Here is an 8,066-nt window from a genome sequence, read left to right on the forward strand (position 1 = left end):
TAGATCTGTGCTGGCCCTCTGTACTGGAGTGAATTTCACTCAGTATCAATAGGACAGGAGGCAGATAAGATAAGACAGAAGAGAAGAGAGACCTGGGTGAGTATGGGTCGATCACAGGATAACTATGAGCCATGTGGCTATAAAAAAGCCAAATGCAGTCCTAGGATGTATTAGGTGGGGCATTTCCAGTAAAGATAGAGAAATATTAATGTCATTGTACAAGGCACTGATAAGACCTTAAACTGTGTATAATTCCAGTCACCCATGTGCAAGAAAGATGCATTTAAACTAGAACAGGTGCAGAGAAGAGCTAGTAGGATAATCAGGGGAATAGAGGGCTTATTTTATGAGCTGGAGTCTTGCAAAAGGAAGGCTGAGAGAGAATACGATTGCTCTCTGTAAATACATTGGGGTGGGGGAGGTTAATACTAGGTAAGGTGCGCTATTTAAGCTAAAGAATAATGTTGGCACAAATGGATATGAACTAGCCATGAACAAATTTAGCCTGAAAATTAGAAGAAGGATTCTAACTACCAGAGGGGGGAGGTTCTGGAATAGCCTCCATTCGGAGCTGTGCAGGTAGGGAAGGGCAAACAACTTAATTAGTTTTAAGGGAGAGATGGACATGAGTGCAGTTGTATGATCATTTTCGTAGGGGTGGGGCTCAGCAGCCCAGGGACTCACTTCCAGTTTATGTCTTATGTTCTTAAAGCTCATGCTTCAGGGTTCCAGCTGGCCACTGGCAAGAGTCAGGGATTCCTCCTCCCTCCCATGTATTCTTGGAGGGTTGGGTTTTTTTTAATCTCCTTCTGAAACATCAGGGACTGCCACAGCTGGGGATGGGACACAGGGTGGGGTTAGCCAGGGCTCTGAGACTGGTTCTTGCTCACATGTTCAGTGTCTGACTGATCACCATATGTGGGGTCAAAGGAAGGAATTATGCCCCAGGTCAGATTGGCAGTGACCTTGAGATTTTTTCACCTTCATTTGCAGTGTGTGGGTGTGGATTACTTACCAGGATTATCTGGGTATATTTAGTTTAATCATTTCCCTGACATTGCAGGGGTTCCACTCACTGATGAAACTTGTGCCCTCCTATTCTCTCCCTGTGGCACATAATAGTCTAGTCTCCTGTGGGTTTCATTTACTCTGGTGTCCTTTCCATTGTTCAGTTTAGTGTGTGGATGCTGGCTGGTGCTGGTGACCTGAGACCAGATGATTTAGTGGTCTCTTCCGGTTTTAAACTCTCTGACATATGAATTTTGCTTCAATAAACAGCAGTTTAGGGCCAGAATGAGTTTTGATGATCAAATACAGTGTAAATTGCACGAAAAACAGCTAACTAATTGGGAGAGGGGGAGAATCCAATGTAAAACTCAGTTATAGTTACCTGCCACTTAGGTCCTTAATATCGCCTACAGTCATGACAAAAAATAAACTTCATGGACTCTGTTCACTGATTCAGTGGTACAAAGGGCCCATACAGCTGTTGTAAATGGCCAACTGGGGATTCCTCTTGTCTAGAGAAATCTTTGAGTGGCATAAAACTGGCATAGTTGGCTCTACAGCACCACTTCACAACCCCCATACAGCATAGTGGGCATGGTGGGGGCTTGTCAGAGTGTGTTGGGGACACTGATGGAGGAGCTACTTTCCAGTGATCCCTGCTCAGCAGAACAGTATTTTGGGGGTTGTTACGGCTGACATAAATTAGAGTAGCCCTGAGACTGCTTAAACTTTGGCCAGAGATGGAATCAGCCCCTGGCAGCTCCAGAACTTGGGTGAAGGTGGCAGACAGTCACTTTTCCTCACTGGTCTAGGTGCAGCTCAGCTTGACCTAAAGGTCAGGACCCAAATCATAAACGGTATAATTAAAGCAGATAATGATTACGTTAAATGATTAAATAAGAAAAATATGAATGAATAGAAATCAGGAAGATAAGAGAAGGAAACCAGTCCAGCTGTTTTAGAGATTATCAAACTTGTTGATCAATTTACTGCTTAGATTGTAATCAACATAATTCAGAGCGGCTACAGGCTGGCAGAGAAAACAGTCATCGATGCGCAGTATCTACAAAATGAATATAACTAAAATGAAGAAATGAATGTAAAATGTAAATGTAAAATGAATGTAACTAGTTGCATTTTTTCTCCTTTAAATTGCTTCTTTGCTATGGAAGGTTGCTCCTGTTTTATAGGACATAGTGCTGGCCCTCCCGCAGCCATGTTCCTCACCTTTCCTGTATCTTATTCAAGTGACAGTCATTTGTACAGTCAGTAAAATTTGTGAACCTGGTGCAGGTATTTTTCCTAGTTCCCTTCTGTTGATTAACGCACACTTTTATTAAAGAGGGCTAATAAACAAAGCTTACGCACAGAATTCTTATCATAATTCCTCAATTTTCTAACAGCCCAGAGACATCTGCACATATAAAACAATTCCTTTTATATCCACCAGGTAGCAAATTAGATGGTATGAATAGACTAAAAATTCCTTAAGCCCATGCAATTAACAGAGCTTATGTTAATGAGATTTAAATATTTGAATTCTCCCCCCATGTAATCACACTTCTTCATGTGCAGGTAAATCCTAATGAAATCCTAAGGAGCTGTGTGTGTGGCAGGACTAGACTGTACATTTGACGGTTTTAATCTCTCCCGATGAGAAATCTGAGTTTCAGAATAGTTCCCCCCGAATGACAGAAGGTGGCAGCTTTCTCTGCACCTTTTGGCATCTGAAACTTTTTTCCCATGGAAGCACTTACAGTACTTTTTCTTCGACCGAAAGGCTTAGTTGGCTCAAAATCCTAAATGGAACCATTTATTGTTTTTGCGGATAGTTGTCATGGTTGCAGATAACTAGTGTGCAATTAAATCCAACTGACTTCATAATACGTTCCAGCTGCCAGACAGAAGTTCTACATTTTCAGTTTTACTTGGATCTGAAATTTGATTTTGTGACCATCTTATACTGGTCCCAGGACAATATGAAGCCAAGAATCCACATTGTGCACAGAACCCTCAGATATTTTATACCATTCATTTTGTGGCTGCATATTTTTCACAGACACCTATTAATTAAAATTATATTAACAGGCTCCTAACTAATTTATATTCCCCTCATCTGAGTATAACTATAAATAGCTATTTTCTCAGAAACAGACAATTTTAGAGCAAACACTAACTCCCCTTGAAGATAAAAATGTTGCATTTCAAAAATGTTTGCTATAGTAGGGTATTTACTGAATTACACATGGCAGAAAAAAGTCAGAATTAATGTTTAATCGCCATGTCTTCTCCTCTCTTCCCAAACCCGAACCACCTCTCATACAATATTTTGTTTCTCTTAAAGCTGCAGAGGCCCTTCCTCTGGGTAAGAAAGGGGTAGATTTCCTACTATAAAAGGATGAAGAACAACATTAACATTAACATTTAAGCCTAAATTACCAACTTCCTTAACTGGCTCTTGCATTATGTTTTGGTGAGCAAATCATCTTTAGAAGAAAGATTTCCTCAAGATTTCCTTACTTCATGAAAGAAGTTCATCTTTTTAAACTTCTGCTGCTCTCTCACTCTCTCTCTCTCTGTAGGATCTATTTCAGATGTTAGACAGGATACAATCTTTTAAATTTTGCTGGTGGCTGGCATGCAGAGAAGAGGCAGAGAAAGAACCCAGCAACTGCAAACATGTGGCTACAATAGTCCAAGAAGTGTACAATTAATAGAATTTTCTTTCTTGTAACAATTCGCTTTCTACCCTAACCGTAGAAGCTAGGCATATTAATGAGGCATGTCACGAAACTCCCTTTTTGGTTTATTTGGAGATCTGACAACAAACTAAAATCACTAGAGAAGAACAAAAATTGGTCTGATTACCCAGATTCACAACACATCACTAGGGGTCAGTCTCAGTCTGCTAAATCCCAACAAGGGAAATAAAAGATTCACATTTTGCCGGTTCAAGTATTTGCATTGGACTTCCTGACCTGCCAGGCTAATCTACTATAAACTTAAAACTAGGCCAGAAAGCTGAACATGTGTCTCAAAAAATTATCCAATTTGATAAGTACGGTTGCCGCTTTTCAAAGGAGAAGTACTGAAAAATACCAGACAGTAGCAATAAAATACGTGGGCTACAAAGTATTCCCTCTTGTTTGTAGGGGAATCTCTGTACTAGATTTGCAGAACAAATACTGACTGTGCTGATTAAATACTGGCTGAGGGGCAACACTAAACAGGCAATGGCTTCCCTGGTAGATGGAAAGGCACTAGAAATAATGCATTGTTACATACACTCCTGGAATCCTGGCCTCACTGAAGTCAATAGCCACTTTGCCATTGACTTCAATGGGGTTAGGATATTGCCCAGCCACCACGCAAATGCTAAAGACACAGTAGTTCAGCAAACTTTCATTGTACTTCATATTCTGATTTCCTCTTGCCTTGGTGAAAATCCATAGTAATTGAACTGATTTAAGAGGATTTATATCAGTATAATTCAGATCAGAATTTAGCCTGACATGTCTGCGGTTATTAAATTGGGCATTATTCAGTAAGTGTGCTGCATATGAAACCCATGAAAGGATTAATTGAAAGATGCCACTTTTAGAAGCATGCCCTCAGGATGTTAGCCAATGAGCATTTTTCCTGTTGATGTAATGTTTCCAACTTGGCGTTTCAAAGGTGGGGTGTGTTGTCACTGGACAAAACACTTTTTGAGCTTCCACTAAATTCCACCTCCAAAACACTGTAGTGGAGTCTACAGTGACAACACACTCAACTCTAATGCGATAAATACCCTGCCTGCATGGCAAATACCTTCTAGGTGCATGAACAGTGTTAGTCACTCGGTCCAAAAGAAGCCAGTTGATTCTCTTATCTTGTCCAATTCAGCTAAAACAAAAGGATTTGGTGGGGCAAGCCTCTTCCTCTGCATTCTGCAATGTAAAGGTCTTTATTATACTTCATTAAGACCTGTAATAGGTCTACAAGCTTGTATACACTAGGCATTTGATGAATAACAATTTTTTGGCAGTTAACCAATCATCGGAATGTTTTGAGTCTTGGCAAGATTTCAGCAGTCTCTTTGCAGTAAAGGAGGTCATTTTCTCTTTATTCCCTGAAGTGGTGGCTTAAGGTTTAGCCAAAATTCTTCAGCTGACCTTTGCTTTTATTTATTTAAAATTTTATCTTTTAAATAAATGGTCACTCTTTTCACAAAACTGCTATAGTAGAAATTGGAAGAGAATCTGGAGCACAGTTAGAATCATAGCTTATGTCCTTATTAAGTTCCTTCTGAAAAAACACTGGTTGGGAATGACCATTGGGGCTGTAATGCTCATCCTCCACTTACCCCAATGCCAGAGAAGGACTAATTAGCCTGACCTAGGAGAGAGTAAAGAAATGGCATTACCATATTGCGTAAAAGAGCATCCCTATACTAGGATAGGCAGGTTTGAAGTTCCAGGAGATTGAAGAGAGCCCTTGAAAGAATGAGGATTACTTAAGGGGCAGTGTAGAAGCACTAGAGTGGTGTGAAAAAAAATCTGCAGATGAGGTAAGACCCTCTCGCCTGTGGGAACATCTGGAATGGTGCACCACACAGTCTTCTGAAGTGGCAGTCAGCATACAAGCTATAATACTTGGGAACTGGTCAATACATGGGATACTTCTGCAACTGATATTGCCTGCCTGGATTTCACAGAAGAATTTAGCCCATTGGCTCATTTGAAAATGTTTGTGATGTAGGCAACAAAGGAATGCTTCACTGTTTTTGCAGAAGTTGTGGTACAATTTTGCAAAAGGAATCTCTCACCAACAATGGCCAAGTTGAGAGGTTGTGTGAGGACCAGGCCACTCCAGCAACAGAGAAATAAAGCAGTCCTTGCAGTAGTCTTATGCCACCTTCCTGGGCCCTATCTTGTTCTCTCAGAAGCTGAAAATCCCTTGTGGATTCATGGCCACAGCAATATTTTGGCAAGTGACCTATCTAGAAATTAACTGTACTATAATGGTATGTTCACAGCACACACACACACACAGAAGATAGATAAAAACATAAAATACTCTGCTGAAGGGTTGAAATGTATCACTACTTTATTCTTTAGATTCAGAACAACAACACACAAGAACCCAAAAACTTTTAGTGAGTCAAAGCAGGCTGTTCCCAAAAACAGAGAGGCATAACACTTTACTACAGAGCCCCCTAGCCTACAAGCAGAACCAAGAAAGCCTTCACAAATTAAAATCATAGTTTCTCATTTTAACACAGTTTTCAATACACCACACTAAAGTTTCTGGAAGCCACTTAATTAATAATTAGTGGTATTGCAGTGGGAACATAAGGTCCTAATCAGGATTGAGATTCCATTGTGCTAGGTGCTGTACAAATACATTAGAAGATATGGTTTAAGACCTGAAGAGGTGGGAAAACTTCAATCTAAGCTTTATTGCAGCAATCCTGTAATTAAGAACATAAGAATGGCCATACTGGGTCAGACCAAAGGCCCAGCTAGCCCAGTATCCTGTCTTCTGACAGTGGGCAATACCAAGTGCTAGAGGGAATGAACAGAACAAGTAGTCATCAAGTGATCCATCCCGTCGCCCATGCCCAGCTTCTGGCAAACAGAGACTAAGGACACTAGTCCTGCCCATGCTGGCTAATAGCCATTGATGGACCTATCCTCCATGAATGTATCTAGTTCTTTTTTGAACCCTGTTATAGTCTTGGCCTTCACAACATCCTCTGGCAAGGAGTTCCACGGGTTGACTGTGCATTGTGTGAAAAAAATACTTCCTTTTGTTTGTTTTAAAGCCTTCTGCCTTTACATTTTGTTTGGTGACCCCTAGTTTTTGTGTTATGAGAAGGAATAAATAACACTTCCTAATTTACTTTTCCACACCAGTCATGATATTATAGACCTCTCCCCACCTTAGTTGTCTCTTTTCCAAGCTGAAATGTCCCAGTCTTATTAATCTCTCCTCATATGGAAGCCGTTTCATAGCCCTAATAATTTTTGTTGCCCTTTTCTGAACCTTTTCGAATTCCAATGCTAGGAGTATTGTTCAAACAATTCCCAGACTTACTTCTAGCTAATTGGGGCCTCCAAAAAGACAAAAATAGGCCCCAAAGTAGCAGTGATGGTGGAATGGGGTACAAGGCCTCCTATAGGGTATAATTTGCCCTCTTTTCTTTGGATGTTAATCCAATGTGACTAAGCAGGACCAAAGCAAGGTTACATTTTCACTTGATCAGACCGGCAGTTTTTGTTGTAAGAAACTGTCTATTGTGGTTCTACACAAAACTTTAGCAAAGCCTGCAAAATTGTTAAACCGCCAGGATAGGATTTTGCACCATTGTGCTGACTATGAAAATGTTCTTGTACAGCAATAAAATAGATTGTTTCACCTAAAAATCTGGAAATCCCACATAGTTGTTAAATTAAGAGGATAGCTAAACCTTTTCAGTGTCACTGGGATCTTCTGCCACAAAGTTCACCTTGTACTGCAATTTAAAATATTAATGGTTTCAGGTCTGTCACATATTTTGTTAAATATTGCAGTTGGTTTGACACAGCTGTGCTCACAGTAGGCTTTCCAAAACAACAAACAGTTGGGACTATTGTTGGTATTTTGGCATTACTATTTTACAGGAAAGGATAAAATCTATCTGGATTGAGATTGGAGATTCAGGCTTAAAAGCTTTAAGCAACACAGTATACAAGAAAAGGGTCACATTCTGCATCCTTACCCACACTGAGCAGTACCATTCTCTGAGGATATTCTAATGGGACCCCTAGTGGAGGATGGTGCTATTCAACAAGAGGAAAGATGGCAGAACCTGGCCATGAATGTGGTTTCATTTGGGACCATATTTTGCCACTCTTACTCATGCTGTTTAGTATCTTACTTTGTGAATAGCCCCACTGATTTAAATACCTTATTCCATCAGGAGTCCTATTACGCACTGTGGAGAAAGGTGGCAGCATCCATTACTTCACAAGTTAAATGGCATCATCTGACTCTCAGCCTCACTTATGACTTCTGTAATAAAAAGAATCAAAAGG

Source organism: Eretmochelys imbricata, chromosome 4 (genome assembly GCF_965152235.1).
Source record: "Eretmochelys imbricata isolate rEreImb1 chromosome 4, rEreImb1.hap1, whole genome shotgun sequence".
NCBI lineage: Eukaryota > Metazoa > Chordata > Testudines > Cheloniidae > Eretmochelys > Eretmochelys imbricata.